This window comes from Rhinolophus ferrumequinum, chromosome 15 (assembly GCF_004115265.2).
Source record: "Rhinolophus ferrumequinum isolate MPI-CBG mRhiFer1 chromosome 15, mRhiFer1_v1.p, whole genome shotgun sequence".
Lineage (NCBI taxonomy): Eukaryota > Metazoa > Chordata > Mammalia > Chiroptera > Rhinolophidae > Rhinolophus > Rhinolophus ferrumequinum.
The window spans coordinates 8,280,693-8,298,077 of NC_046298.1; positions in this window are offsets into that span (position 1 = coordinate 8,280,693).

Below are 17,385 nucleotides of genomic sequence, written 5' to 3' on the forward strand. Positions count from 1 at the left end.
TAATATAATAATAGTAGGATATTTTAATACCCCACACACATCATTGGATAGATCATCCAGAGAGAAAAATATTAATGAAATATTGGCCTTAAATGTCACATTAGAGGAGACTGACTTAATAGACATTTTTAGAACATTTCATTCAAAAACACAGAATAGACATTTTTCAAGTGCACGTGGAACATTCTCCAAGATGGATCACTTATTAAACCACAACACAAGCCTCAATAAATTCAAGAAGATTGAAATCCTATCAAGCATCTCCTCTGACACTACAATGGTGTGAAACTAAAAATCAACTACAAGAAGAAAACTGGAAAAAACACAACTATGTGGAGACTAAACAACATACTACTTAGCAATGAATGGATCAAAGAGGAAATCAAGCAAGAAATCAAAACCTATCTTGAAACAAATGAAAGTAAAAATTTTCAAAATTTATAGGATGCAGTAAAAGCAGTTCTATGAAGGAAGTTCATAGCTATGCAGGCCTACTTTAAGAAACAAGAAAAATCCCAAGTAAACAACCCAACTCTACACCTAAAAGAACTAGAAAAAGAACAAACAAAACCCTAAGTAAACAGAAGGAAGGAAATGGTTACTATCAGAGCAGCAATAAATGAAATAGAAATTTAAAAAATAAAATAGAAAAGATCAATAAAACTAACAGTTGGTTCTTTGAACGATAAATAAAATAGACAAACCTTTAGCCAAACTCATCACAAAAAAAGGAGAGAGAGCCCAAATAAATAAAATTATAAATGATAGATGAGAAGTTACAACTGACACCACAGAAATATAAAGAATCATTAGAGAATACTATGAACAATTATATGCCAACAAATTCAACAATCTAAAATAAATGGATAAATTTCTAGAAGTATATAACCTCCCAAGACTGAACCAGGAAGAAATACAAAATCTAAACAGACCAATTAATGGCAATGAAATTGAAGCAGTGATCAAAAACTCCCAACAAAGAAAAGTCCAGGACCAGATGGCTTCACAGGTGAATTCTACCAAACATGCAAAGAATTGATACATAACCTTCCACAAAAGACCTTAAATAGCCAAAGTAATTGAGAAAGAACAAAGTGAGAAGTATCACGGACCCTGATATCAAACTATACTATAAAGCTACAATAGTCAAAACAGTATGGAACTGGCATAAAAACAGATATATAGATCAATGGTCTAGAATAGAGAGCCCAGAAATAAATACCCCACTTAGATGGTCAATTAATCTATGATAAAGGAGGCAAGGGTATACAATAGGATAAAGACAGTCTCTTCAATAAGTAGTATTGGCAAAACTGGACAGATACATACAAAAAAAGAAAAAAGAAAAGAAAAGAAATTGGACCACTTTCTTACACTATATACAAAAATAAACTTAAAATGGATTAAAGACTTAAAAATGTTAGACCTGAAACCATAAAACTCCTAGAAGAAAACATAGATAGTAAACTCTTTTATATTGCTCTCGCAATATCTTTTTTGATATATTTCCTTGAGCAAGGGAAAGAAAAGAAAAAAATAAACCAATGAGACTGCATCAAACTAAAAAGGTTTTGTACAGTGAGAGAAAACATCAACAAAATCAAAAGACAACCTACTGAATGGGAGAAGATATTTGCAAATGATACACTCGATAAGAGGTTAATATCCAAAATATATAAAGAACACATACAACTTAACAACAACAAAAAAAGAAACAATGTGATTTAAAAATGGGCAGAGGACCTGGATAGACATTTCTCCCAGAGAAATACAGATGACCAATAGATAGACATATGAAAAGATGCTCAACATCACTAATCATCAGGTAAATGCAAATCGAAACCAAAAGAGATATCACCTCACATTTATCAGAATGGTGATCATCAATAAATCAACAAACAACAAGTGTTGGCAAGCACATGGAGAAAAGGGAACACTTGTGCACTCTTGGTGGGATTGTAAATTACTGCAGCCACTATGGAATACAGTATAGAGATTCCTCAAAAAATTAAAAACAGAGATGCCATGAAATCCAACAATCTCACTTCAGAGTATTTATCCAAACAAAACAAAAACACTAATTCAAAAAGATATGTGCACTCCTATGTTCATTGCAGCATTACTAGTAACAGCCAAGATATGGAAGCAACTTAGACATCCATCAACAGATGAATGGATAATGAAGATGTGAGATATATACATATGTAATGGAATATTATTCAACAATAAAAATGAATGAAATCTTACCATTTGCAACAACATGGATGGACCTAGAGTGTATTATGCTTATTGAAATAAGTCAGAGAAAGACAAATGTCATATGACCTCACTTATATGTGGAATCCATAAAAAAAAACAAAACAAATGAATAAACCAAAAAAATGGAAACAGACTCATAGATACAGAGAATAAGCTGATGGTTGCCCAAGGAGTGGGGGTAGAGGGATTGGAATTAAAAAAAAAAGTACACATTCAATAAAAAGTAACTAGAACAAAAAAAATGAGTACTATATATATCCCATTCATTCAATAAACATTTATTTTAAATTGGGGGGCAGCCTAATACCTTATTTTGGAGGAGGGTGTGAGAAGCAAGATATGGAAGCCCAATTACTGGGCCACAAATTCCAGCCACATTGTCTAGGTGAGTGACGCCTGCATTACGATGATGCTCTCATCTTCATTGACCGGATTCTTGCAGTTATGTCTTGATTAATTTGGAACTTGGAGGTCAATGGGTTTCAATTAGCCTCTTCTAAAAGTCCGCCAGGTTGCCTGCTTTCTTTTAGCTCTGAGTTGAATAATGGCCCTTGGACCACTGCAGAACCCATGGACAGATCTCTTTCCTCAACTGACATTTCTGATTTAGGAGTCTGCTCCACTTGATCTCATTTGAGGTCTCCATTTATTGATCCAGAAGAGAACCCTGAGTCCCACACCAGTCCTGGAGGCCTGAACGAAACCCACGTGTGAACGACAATCGCAACAGCATGAACAACTCGGTGAATATCAAACTGAATCCAACTGTTCATTGGACTCAACATGAAATAAACAAAGTTTCACTAAAGACAAATAGAACTGAAGGATCATTCAAATAGGACTGAACCTAGATGTTAAAAACAAACAAACAAAAAACACCCTCACCTACTGCATCAAAATAAATCAAATCTTCAAAATGTTTTCTGAATCGAACTGATATGTTACTCTGTTCAAGTATCAAATACACATCAGGTGATACTTTTTTCCAGGCACAGAAAAATATTCAGCTAATTTAACAGCATTTACTGCTTCCCTCTCATCCTTTTAATTCCTCTAAATTAAATCACATTCTTTTTTGGTCACCACCTTTCGATTCTGTTTCATCTTTAATAGTATATATGCATGAATGACCAACAAAAGTAACGACAAGATTTTATCTTAGTAAAATATTTCATGTTTTCTCAAAGGAGAAAATTTGAAATTCATGGCTGAAGCACATATGATGATGGAATTTCCTCTTCTTAAGAAGCTTGAAAGAATTTTTGAAGGATGATCTTTTCATAGATTTGAAGTAAATGAAACGCGTCTCATTGCCATCCAGGTAGTTAGCCTGTGGGGCTTCTAGTTCTGACTTGCACGCTGCTCAAACCAGACAGCAGAGTAATATTTAAATAAGAGGTTTCTTTATTTTCTCATTTGTTCATTTATTCATTCAACAAATATTCAGTGAATGCCTCTGTGATAGGCCCATAGTGAATCCAGGGGAATTAAGAGTAAATAAATCATAGCCCTCCTTGGAGTTCACCGATTAGTAGAGGAAACAGAAATATCAGTGGATAAATCACCATAGAATAAGGGCTACGGAGAAGTAACAAGGAACTCTGAGAACCCTTTATGTTTCTGATTAATGGTAGTGACCATTTATCCATAGATAAAACACCTATTTCCAAAGAATTCAAGTTCAAGGAAATAAGCTTATCCAATTCTATTTAACTGCATTCTGTCATGCAGGAGGTACTTAACCTCACAGAGCCCGCGGACAACGTCGGCTACACAGCAGTCGGCAGGCTGGGCTATGGCTAGACATGATGCGAAGGAACGGGTGCAGCCAACGGACTATGCACTTCCTTTGGGCCAGCACTGCTCAAAGCACTTTAATTCACTGCACCCTCAACACCACCCTGTAAGGTAGGTACTATTGTAATCCCTATTAATAAAAGATGAACCTGAGAAACTGTGAAGAGGAATAACTCCTCCCAGCACACAGTGTGTACATGGTAAAGCTTAGACTTTTATTTATTCAGTGGAATGCAGCCGAGTGGGGTTCTCTTGTGCTAACTTCCTGCGATAGGTGTTCTCTCTCTCTCTCATAAAAATAAGGTGCAATATTTACAAAAGCAACTTAATTGTCCTTCGTGGGTTTGGGCATTCTGAGTTAATAAGAATGTTCTGTTTTCTCAAAAATTTAACTTTTTATCTTTTATGAATCCTCTCATATAGGTCTAACACATACGGCTTATATTTTTTAAAAGCAGTAACATGAAGATAACAGGTAAAGATGTGTAATCATAAAAATGTATGTAAAAATATATACAAGTAATCATCTATTTTTTCTTTCAATGAGACAAACCAAAATCAGTAAAGTTCAGGTCCCTAAATACATTTAAGAAACATGCACATAAAATCACTAAAAAATTATAGGTTATTTAAGAAAAACCGTAAGAACAAGGCCCTCCCTTACTTTTCAAAGATGAAAGAAGGAAGATTTATTGAACTCTCGTGAAATAAAGATTTGAGCATTCATTCTGCCTGAGGGGCTGAATCTTAGTCATTATGCCTCAAGTTCTCACAACCAGACAGCACTTTGAATTAAAACATTATCATCAGAAAGTCTCCATATTCTGTATGTTACTTCAGAGGAGAGGAAGCTCCTTATAACATATTAGCATCTTCTGATAAATTATTACAGCTTAATTTTTCGAACTAGCCAACTACAACCTGGGAAGGCATTCAGCAGAAATATAAAAGAATAGAACCCAGGAAAAGTAAATTATAATTAAGAATTAATCTTCATCGCTTTTTCTGTTCCTTTGAGAATCTTATCATTTTGTGAGAACTCTTTACATACGTTAGTGAAAATCTAATGTTTTTGCCTCTTAGCCTTCCTTTCCCTTCTTCTGGTAACAGAATCACTCTGTATGATGAAAAATGCATCCTAGGTATTTTGTATGGCATGGACCTACCCTTTTCCCTGCCACAAGGACAGCACATGATCCATGCCTGGCTAGAAACATCAGTGGTTAACCTACTAGAATGTAGGAACAAAAGAGAAACAGAAACAAAAGAGAAAGAAACACTCCAGATACAAGGATTATTCAATGATAGACCTGTGACCCAAACTGGTCCCAAATCCTTCCAAAAACTTCTCTGCTGGAGCCATCAGAGAAGCAGCACTCTTTTCTGGGGGACTAAGTTGCTAGGACAGGAGAGACTGGGCTACAAGCAACCAACATGGCTTTCTCATGAAGAGAGTGGCAGGCAAGTCCCAACATTATTTGGTGAACAACCCAGTTTTTTTCTACTTATTTCAATGTTACCTTTACTTTGTCCCAATTCATATTCATGCTTGGGTTTCTGTCTTGGTTCTCTGTGTTCCATCGAGGGCCCCCTCTTCCTGCACCAGTTCTGCATCAGCTTTAATTAATGAATTCTTACACTTGGCAGATGAAAGTTCACCCTCATTCTTCTTTCTCTGGCTGTTCTTGCACATTTATACTTTAGATTCATTTTAGACTCATTTTTTGTTTGTTTGTTTGTTTCACAAACACATTGCTAGGATTTTGTGGGGACTGGATATGTATATGATTTTGGAGAGAAGTGGTATCTTATAATATTGAGTCCACCCATGCAAAGATGAGATGTACTCTTGAATTATTAAAGTTCCTTTTGTGTCCCTCAGTAGAGTTTAGTAACTTTCTTTACGTTAGTCCTGGGTATTTTGTGTTTTTGCTAATTTTTAAAAATGAGATTGTTTTAACCATTCTATTTTCTAAATAGTGTTTACTATTATATTGGAAAGCTATTGGTTTTACCATTAGGATAGTAAACCCTCTTGGTTCTAACAATTTCTCAGTAATTTTTTAGTATTTCAAGTGGGCAATTTTAATAACTGTAAAAAACAATATTTTGCCACCTCCTTTCTAGTAGAGAAACTTCATTTCCTATTTTCATTAATTACATCGACTAGCACTTGCAGAACCTTGTTAAAATGTATCAAATCTAACAGGGCATGTCGATCTCATTTCCAAGTATAAAATTATTCTAGTGGCTTAAGTAGTAAGCAAGATATTGACTATTGGTTTGAGATTATATATATGATAAAACTGTCACACCTCGATTAAAGAAGTATTTAATCTTCAACTATTTTTGCCTTTTATTTGTTGTTGCTGAGGCAAAAACTTACCTGTGAAATGCACAGATTTTACTTGTTATAGTTGGATGAGTTTTGAAAAGTGCATACAGTTGTATAACGTATACCCCTAACAAAATCTGGAACATTTCCATCATCCCAGAAAGTGCCTTCCTACCTTTTCCATTGATCCCCATCCACACCCCAGCTGATGCTTCTGTGACCAGAAATGTGCCCTAGGAATTTAACTCTTATTTATATCAATTAGCCTATAGTAAAACTGATTTCATTATGAGTCATTTTGCTTCAAGTTGCAGTTTCTAAGAACTATCGACGACGTTACATGAGGACTTACTGTATTCACAAAGTTTTGCAATCATCATCACTATCTAAGTCCAGAATATTTTCATCACCCCCAAAAGAAGCTGCATCCCCATTAGCAGTCACTCCTCAGCAGGGTCCCATACATGGTGTCATTTAAGAACACATGACTTCGAGTTTGGGAAAAGTCCTGTGGACCTCTGGACGTGTCTTGTCCAGCCCATGAGGGTTTAATGGCGTGCTCATGAAGGAGCTCAGGGCATTACCAGCAAGGGAAGAGGTGTTCCTGATATGAAACAGGTGAGGCAGGAAAGGAGGCTGGTCTTAAACTGGAGGGGAGATTTCTCCCTCTCTCTCAGGTAACCAGAGGAAATAGCATGATTGGAGATGACAGGATGGGGACCAAGCAGATTATCTAAAGTGAGATAGGCCAATGGCAAACAGGAGGTCCTAACTGAGGTACCTGTGGTATCAGCAGTGTGAACCACTTGTCCAGGTCTTCCCCTGCCTGTCCCCGTTCCTGGGAACTCCTTTTGTCCTGGGCGAATTGGGACAGCTGGTCAACCTCGCTGTTAGTCGTGTTACTCTTTGTGTTGTCCTGCTCAGACCGCCAAGACTTCTCAGCCCTGTCTTAGCTGTGCTTTGGGGAATCGAGGGAGAGGCGTACAGCCATGTATGAGGAGAAAGCTGGGGCAACCTGCCCCAAAAGTGACTTTCATAACCTGGTGAGAGGCAACCAGCAGAGACTATGAGTATTAACAGGACTGGTTAGAGGAACACACTAAAGGGTCTTCAAAGATCCCCAGAGAAAGACAGGAAAGATCACAGGGACGGGGAAGCGTGAACTTCCCATAGGAGCTTAAAGTACTATTTCCATGTTAAAGAGAAATCCTGACCTTGAAACAGGTGAACTTGGGGACATCTGGGTTACATATATTTCTAGACAATCTTACTATATTGTGTGGAAAAACACATGGCAACCTCAGAATTGATTTTCCGTTCATTTCTTCGGTAACAAATATACAAGTGACATTTTCCATTCCAGAGCCAGGTGTTCCAATGTTGAATTGCCTATACATTAAGCTCTTCTTCAGTGGAAGGAGCCAGACAATAGTCCTAAGAGTCTTCATAGCCTACCACTTCCTAGTTGTAGGACCTTAGGAAAATTTCTTAAGTCTCTGAAGCATCATTTCCCCCATGACTTCAGTCTTTTAGAATTACTCAAGAGAATTAAATGAGATAATTTATATCAACCATATTATGACATCTGTGGGCCCTTGGCGTTTTGTCTCCATGGGCCCCTTTTCCCATACAAAAACGATTAAAGTACAAATATAATCCAGATTGGATTCCTTTTATTATATTAATTTTTAATGTTATGAATTGATTAATATGTTAATATAGTAACATTACATTCATTGTTTACTTCTAGTTTTAAAAGAAATTAAAATTAAAACATTCCCATGGGCTCTAGGTTACTTTGCCCCCTAAGTCGGCCCTCACATGTGCCTGACAGTATAAGCACACAGTGGGTGCACTGTAGTTTTCATCCCCTATTTCTTCCATTGCACATCGAATGAAAAGTTTTCAAAAACTTCAAGTGGCAAATTAACATTCAAGAAATAAAGTAAAAAGAAAATGTTCCCCAAGCCAGTGGATATCTGTAACAGCAGGTTTCACTTATAGTGAATATCACTTTACTGCTTTTAACAAACTTCAAAGCCAATGTTGTAAGGCCATTCATTCTACATGTCTGTTTCACATCAGTCACAATTATATCCCAGCTTCACTTCTCTCCCCTTGTTATACCTCATAAATTGTGTAACGAGAATGTATGTGTAGTATATGGATTACATTAGGAATTGTCAGAAGTAGCCTGATAGTAAGCATTTGCAGTCACCTCCCTTCTGGCGTATCGGAACTGCTCTGAAGGTATGTGAATGGGGGACAAAAACACCGCTCAGGGAAAGAGACTCTACGTTCTTACCAGTCCCTCTAGAGAACTGAAATTGCCATCATCACATTTAAACAATGGTGCTACAGTTCTAAGACAAATAAGTTCATTTCCCTGTTGAATGATCATATGAAAAATAGAAACAAAAATCAAATTTTCAGTGAGAATGAAACCTTGATTCTGGTATGTGGGGGGAATGGGGGTTTCCCGAGCAAACTAGGTGAGCCCCAGAGATGTCATTCTGGCAGTGAGGAGAGGAAAATGCTGTTATCCTATAAGAAGTGCTCTCTGCCAAATGCCTAGAAATGGAGGCAACGTCTCTGGAGTTCCACACGTCATTGTCCTCTGCTCTTTCACTCGCAGGGAAGACCCTGGGTGTCAGCAGCCATCCTTCACATAAGGAAACAACTACATGAAATGGCAACCTGGGGCCCCTCTGGCAACCATTTGGACAGCAGCAGAGCACTCTACCTTCCCATCCCCCGTCCCCCCACCACCACCTTTGGTCCTTTCTCTTCACATTGTAAAGAACCAAGGAAGTGACTCATCAATGGCAAGCAAATTTTTCTGTTTGAAGGATACAGAAAGAAAAAAAAAAGCTATATGGTCAAAGAATACAGATTCCTTGTTCTAAACGAAAGAGCTTTAATAGATTTATATTTATCACTCATGTTGCATTCATAAGATCATTGAAATTCAAGACTGTCTCATTTATCTAGCAATGTGAGAGAAAGAGCTGCTTCCCACATGTGGCTTTTCCTGATAACCCACACTTTATATCCTTTGAAGCACCAGCACTTGCTAAAATTGAATCTTTTTTTTTTTTGATAGAAAAATTTCCAAAATATCACACATGTTTCCCAGCCTTTTTAAACAGACTTTCCTGAAACATAGTTTAGCTTTTCTTGAGGGTCATCCTATGGCATTCTGCTAATGCACGAGAGGTATGGTGGTGAAAGGACTCTGAAATGAGACAGACTGGGTTCACACAAAACCCTGACGGTGCTGTATTGACCATGAAACCCTGGCAGGTTACAAATTTCTGAGAGTGGCTATCTTCCCAGCCAGAGAAATGGGATAAAACTTGCTGCCTCTGAGAAATGCTGGAGGGGGTGACCTAAGTAGAGGGTTACCTGCTACTTATTTAAAAGGTTCAGCATGACATTAAGCATTAAAAAAAAAAAAAAGTGTAGTAAAAAATAAATGTATAACAAATAAAAATAATAAGCAAAATTAAAATGTACTAAAACCATAATAAACCAAAAGAACATTGCTGTAATACAGAGATATCTTCAAAGGCTTTTAAATGAGCATCATTAATTCCACCCACCATGAATGGCCACAGATCATAATGCTTCATGAGTTCCTTATCGTCTTTTCATAGTTTTCCTAACTTTTCTTTTTATAATCCAGCAGTTTTCCCTTCTCACAGGGGTCAGTCAGTGCCTACCTCTGGTGGCATCTCCTCAAGTATTTTGCTTCTAACATGCTGGGAGATTGGAAACTACATAAGCAAGTTGGACAGAAGTATTTTTAAATAAGAGCAAGTGAGTTCTAAGGCATGGCTATAGGTAGACTTTCCTGTGAGGAAAAAAAAAATGACTTTTAGTGCATTATGTTAGTGAGGATGGGTTAGGTTGTGCTGCAGGAACAGCCAACTGGGAAGTCTGAGGGAGCTTAACAGAGCAAAATCTTGTTTCTCATTTATTTTGTGTGTCCACTTGGGATACAGGAGGGCTCTACTCAAAATGGTCATTTAGAAACAAATAAGGCTCCCTCTCAACTCATGTTTCTGCAGTCCTCATATAGGGGACTGCAAAGTGGTGAATTGCTCAGTAGGTCTTACAAATTCTGTAGGAAAATACATATGTTGTTATGCTTACATTTTATTGGTGAATACAAGTAACATGGCCACACTTCTCTTCTAGAGGGCAGATAAATGCAATGCTATCTGGGCAGGCAATGGGGATGGAAGAGAACTAGGTTATCTCATGCCTGGCTTTGGGTTTATATATTTTAGCTAATCATAACCCTCGCTTGTATTTATTGAATGCTTTTATCATGTGCTACGTGCTGTACTGGATGTTTCACATGTAATGTTTATTTTCCCTTTTTTAAAAATGAAGTAATTTTCATGTACTACTTGCCAAAATAGTCTTTTGATGTCTCAAATTGACTTTATTTTACTTTCACCCTGGAATTGACTTTATTTTACTTTCACACTTTTTCTCTCAGAAATTTAAAAGGATTATTCCTGTGCATTTATAACTACATTTATAACATAATAGCTGTATTTTGCCAGCTATTATTGCTTTTGAGAAGTATGCTTCTCAGTCTAATTGTCATCTATTTGTAGGTAATTTGTTTTTTCTCTCTGGTAGTTTTTGAAGTTGATACTAAGAAGTTGAACTACTGTGTTCAAAAGTGGGTTTGTTTTTAATTGAACAACATCGAACCTGGTGTGTTTCTTTAATTTGAAGTCTCATGTCTTAAATAATAAAAATTATTGACTATTATCTCTTTGTCTCTTTATTCTTTCCATTTGGAACTCTTAATAAACATGTATAGGACCTTCTCATTGGATCAACTTTTACATTTTCCATCTCTTTAATCTTTGGTGTTATAATCTGGGTGATTTCCTCAGATCTCTCTTCCAATTCACTTATTCTCTCACCAGCTGTATCTATTTTACAGCCCAACTGGTCTATTTAATTTTCATTTCAATTACTATATTTTTCATTCTTAGAATTTTCCCCAAATCTGCATATTTTCAAATACTTGTATTCTTCCTTTGTGATGACTGTTCCTTTCTCCATGTTCTTGAAATGTTTTAAAATATTTATTTTAAAGTCTTTTAAAGATTGTTCTATTATTTCCCATTCTGAAGATGCAAATTGTCCCATTTGTTTCACCTATTGGCTCCTTCTGTTTTTGCTTTCTTTCCTTTTCTTTGTCTCTTTTTCCTTCTGTAAACTCTTCTTTCTGAAGACGAGAGAGGAAGGGGAGTCCACAGAAGTTTCATGTGCTCTAGAGCATCCCTGTGGCAGTATTTTTACATTTACCAATTCTGGACAAGATTTTAGGATAATTTCTTAATTTTGGGTCCCTGTAACACATGAGTAAGAGGAATTCATGAGTAATAGGAATTCAGCCTTATACCATTTGTGGCACAGATATTCTTTGTGTGTGTGTGTGTGTGTGTGTGTGTGTGTGTGTGTGTGTGTGTGTGTGTATAATTCCTATTACTCTTGTGGTACAGGAAAATTACAAGTTTCTTTGCTAGTCCCCTAGCTAGTGGATGGTTTCTGTAGTCCCTGACTCAGTGGATACGAGATAAGCTCTTCAGGACCCCTGGCTTAATGCAGGTAGCCTGGTTCTTACTCCTGGCACTTGTGAGTCCCAGGCCTGCATAATCCTGCTCATAGAGCTTCAAAACTTCAGCTGCTACAGCCTCTCTCTCCTGCTGACTCACATGCGAGCATTTTCATTTCACCTCCCTCTTATCACTGTAACAATGAGTATTCTCTTTGTTTCTGACACTTGAGGACTTTCTTTTCTTGTTTTGAGTTAAAAACTGTGTTGAAAATCGACAAGGCGGGTATGTATGTTTTCACTAATATTTATATGTGTTTGAAGTGAGAGGTTTGTTGTTTTGTTTCTGTTTTTGTTTTTCATTAGTTCAGGTTGGTGCTATTGAACTGCTGCCATGGCGTGGGGGTGGGGAGTAATGCACAGGGCTTGGCAAATGATTACATGGAATTGACCTAGTTTTCATCCCCCTTTCCCCAAAAAAAGGAGATTTTGAGACAAGGGCTTAAGAGCAACTGGTTAATATCAGAGGTTAAAGAAACACCAACAGGGAAGTGAAGAAGTTAGACAGGAAAGTGCAAGTGGACAGTAAAGGGTGTTATCAATCCAGTTACTCTTCTGGGAAACTGGAACTTTATCACCCTGGGGAAACTCTAGGAATTCAGATATCCTACCCGAGGGGTGAGGAAGCTGTGGTATTTATACAGCTACTGCATGTCATTGGTTAAGAGATGTTTCCAAGAGGTAATCCGCCAACATTTCCAGCCTGCCACATTGGTGAGTTTATTTATATATTGATGTGCAATAAATTATCTCCAAACTTAGTGGCTTAATACAATATGTATTATCTCATATTGTTTGTAAAGGTCAGGAATTTTGGAATAGCTTAACTGGTTGGTTCTGGCTTAGGGTTCCTCATGAGATTGCAGTTAAAAATTGGCACGGCTTTAGTTATGTGAAGACTTAACTGACGCTGGAGGATCTACTTCTAAGGTGACTCACTCACATGGCTGGCTAGTCGGTTCTAGCTTTTGGCAGGAGGTCTCAATTTATTACCAGGTAAACCTCTCCATTTGACCACTTGAGTGTCCCCAGGATGAGGCATATGGCTTACCTCAAAAGTAAGTGACTTTACACAGGATGTGGTGTACAGCATAAGGAATAGAGTCAGTGGAAGTGTAACCGCCATATACGATGTCAGAGGGGTAGCAGATTGGGGGAGAGGTTATCACTTTGTGAGGGGTATAAATGTCTAACTATTACATTGCTTTGTACACCTGAAACTAATTTTTTTTAAAAGACAAAGAATTTTTTAAAAAAAGGAAGTGACTTGAGCGACAGCAAGGCCACAGTACCTTTTATGACCTAGTCTTGAAAGTCACACTGCCATTTCTACCACATTCCATTTGGCAGAAGCAAGTCAAGTCATGAAGTCTGGCTTACATTCAAGAGGACGGGAGGGAGGAGTGTCAAAGTATCTGTGAACATATTTTTAAGCCATCACAGCAGGCAAAACAGGCTTTGGCAGCCACAGACAGCCCTTAGGCAAAGAAATGCAGGTGCATCTGGAAGTCAGGCGGGCTGCAGTAGTAACAGCAAAAGACAATGGGTGGGGCAGTCATGGATCCTCTACAGGAAGAAATAAAGATAAGGCTATTTTCAAGGTAAGGAGAAATAGGCTGGACCATTTGATAGGAGGAGTTGCAAAGCGACATTGCAAAGGGCACGGAGACAGAGAGGGGTGAAGATTTGGGACATTTTAAGGATCAATCTGCTGTAACCACTAAGAAAGAAAAATACTGCCAATTAGATTATGGTACCCCATCAATTACAAAATGTATCACAGTATGATAGCTAGGAATACAAGAAAAAAGTACATCTTAGAATCAACAAATAGAGTTGAACAAAGACTGTCAGAGCTTCACATACACAACTGTTGCAAAAACAAACACTTCTAAATTCACCTTTCACCTTATATAGATGCCATTTAAAATTAAGCAAAGGTAGTAGTACAATAAGGAATTTCAGGTTTTAGTCTTTACCAGGCAATGTCCCAGAATATTTCATCTCCCTGAGCCTCAATTTTCACATCTAAAATGTAGATAAGGTACTGCTTTGACTGTTCTCTAGATCAATTAAAAATGAATTCAAAATAGTTTTAAAGTCAAAATGTTATTGAGATGTAAGGTGCTGTGGATGTGCAGAAGCAGCTATAAAACTCAGAGGCAGCATGAAAGAAAATGAAGTTTTCTCCTTGGAAGCTCAAGAAAAACAAAGCCACCAATTCCCCATGCTGTTAGTCAAATTGGAATGATTCCTGCATTTTCAAGGAATGTCACTGCTTAAAGACAAAATGGGGAAAAAATGGGGAGGGGGAGGCCCGTGAGTATAGTCCTACAGAAGCAGATCCTGCACATAAATGAAGGAAAAACCTAGTTGGTCATTTTCTAGCCAGTTCAATAAACCCAGGCATAGGCGATCCACATACCTCATTGGCTGGAGCTCGCAAACCTGGTTATTGTTCACACATGGCCTTTTCCTAACACTGTCTACGCAAGCCAAAACAGAGACAGAACTTGGGGCTTTCAGCCAGAAAAACCCAGGCTGCCACTTGGGGAGTTGAAAGCTCCCAGTATAAAGAAATGACACACACCTGAGCAGGTCTGATATATATTCCTCTCTGCAGAGGGCAGTGGAATACATTCCTGGGCCATTCATCATGCTGCTAAAATTAGATCCTGCTTAGAAGGAATGATATATTACTGATTACATAATAAAGATAGCTATATTTCTCATGAGAAACAGAAGGGAGAGATATATTTAGGCATAGGGCAAATATATCCTTGATATGAAAAATGGATTCATTAAGTATTTAATCTTTATACCATTCCTGTGAAATAAATGCACACATACATCACACGTGTTTTAAAGTGACTTGATAATTAATATTGTTACACTTGAGAAAACTCCTGGCTCTCCAGCGAGAAGTCATGTCAGGAGTCAGAGAATGCAGGTGGAGGCATGCCCTCGACCAAACTCTGAATGGAGCAACTTGGCTGCACTCAAATAGCCAAGCAAATCATCCCAGGAGCACAGAGAGGGTGAGTCGTGGAGTTGCATTGTGATTTCACCTTATTTTGGTGAGGCCCAGTGGGAGTTACTGGGGCTTCCCTAAAGTCGACGTGCTGTACGTTTCAAAGGGTCGCGGAGATGGCAGCTGAAAAGATCCTATGAACCAAAGGGCCTCTGTTACTTGAGCACAGCCTTCATTCTCCCTCTTCACAAATAAACCTGCTCCTTCTACATCTCACTCTATTTCCTTCCCACAAAGGCAAATCTCACATTTTTAAAAACCTGTAGCCACAGAGGAGGCATTTCTAGATCCTTAGTGATGATATCCTGACTTAAAACAAACATGAGTGTGTTTGGTTGGAGTTTAAACAAACACAGATTTGTAGCACCTCAGGTGTCAAAGATCAGTAAAAACAAATAGGGGTGAAATGAAAGATAATAAGTCTAAGAATAATAGCTTGAATAGTAAATCAATCTAAAGCTTATTTGAAAGAGATCATAGTTAAGAGTTAAATACCAACAGGCTACAAGGGGTTAAAAGCTCATCACTTGTATGTTTATACTACAGGGAAAAAAAACATAGGTTTTGAAGTCAGATGAACTTGAGTTGTTGTTCCAGCTCTGACATCTACGAGGCAAGGAATTAAACCTCTTCTGAGCTTTTCTTCCTCACCAAAACCCTCCAAGCATACTGCATGATGGTATGCATAGCATCTAGCACAGTGCCTGGTCTAGAGTAGGAAGTCAACACACACGAGTTCTTTTTTATCCGCCTCCATCCCCTTGAGGCCTAACTTAGATGAGCATGGATAGGTAATGCCAGAAACTTTTTGTGATGAAAAATTTGCTTCCCTCTATTCACCAGGCTACAGGTAAATTAAAATTCTAGAGTTAACAGGAGCACATTCATGGGAAAGTCCCTCAGATAGCCAGGACAGGCCAGGTTCTGCTGCAACAAGAAATAACCCCCAATGCTCCATGGCTTAAACACAATACTGGTTCATGTCTCTTCAGGCCATCTGTCCAGGGTGGGTCAGCAGGTGGCTATGCTCAAGTTAGTCACGTGGGGACCCAAGGCTCCACCATCTTTTGATGCTACCATCTTAACACAAGGTTGATGGCTCATTGTCAGAGGGAAAGAGAACGACATAAACAGAGCAGTGGCTCTTAACTGCTTCCACAAGGAAGTGACAGATGACCCTTTCACTCATATTTCAAAGGGCAGGGAAGTACGATCTGCCAGGTTCGGAGAGTGGAAGCCCCTATGCCAGAAGCAGAGGGATGAACTGAGCACGCCTAGCACAGTCAAGTCCATAGGGGCTTCTGATAACCCCAACTGCAGTGGCTGTAGCCACGGCATCCTGCTTCCTTTCCGGGGAGACGGCAACTTGGCAATGTGGGCTCATCTCATCCGTCTTTGCCAGGATCCAATCCAAGCCCGCTCTCTGCCCTGAGCGGCACTCTGAAGTTTCCATTATTAACCTATCTAAATAATCCGTGCACATTTCTCGAGTCACAAAAAGTAGAAACTTTTAGGCGCTTCATGGTAATGTGATCCCAACTGCTATTTTGTCATCGGGCACACCTTACTTTCACCTAAGATCAAATTGAACTCCCTGCATAGCTGATGTTCATACAATCTTTGCTTCTTTCCCAGAAATGCTCCATCAATATCTCCTTTAGTTGCTTCCCATCTGTCGTTGACTGATTGCATTAATGGTTCCCATTTTTCACCCCGCCCCTGGATTCAGGCCCCTTGCCAAGTGACTTTGAATGGCCTCTTGCTAACGAGGTGGAGTTTATTTCTCCATGAATCCGAAGGCCTTGTTTTCGATTGAGGAAAGTCTGCTGTGAGGGCACCGCTAGGCTCGTTGGACACTGTGATAGAGATAGCAAGACTAGTTCCAGAAACGACGGACAGGTAGGAAGTGGGATCCTCAACTTTTCCCAGGTTTGGACAGATCCTCTGGCTCACAACAGCTACCCTGCTCCCTCACTTTTCTCAAGAGTGGACCCCAGGCACTGTGCCCTTTGAAATATGAGTGAAAGGATCGTCTGTCACTTCCTTATGGGAGCAGTTAAGAGCCACTGCTCTATTTGTGTTGTTCTCTTTCCCTCTGACAACGAACCATCAACCTCGTGTTAAGGTGGTGGCATCAAAAGATGGTGGAGTCTTGGGTCCCCGCGTGACTAACTTGAGCACAGCCACCTGCCGACCCACAGAGGACAGATGCCACATATACACATTTGTGTTCACAAACTCACTTCACTTCCCTCCATTTCCCTCTCTGTCTTTTCTCCCAGCCCAATTCCCCTCCTTCCCCCTTTCCCTCCCTTCCCC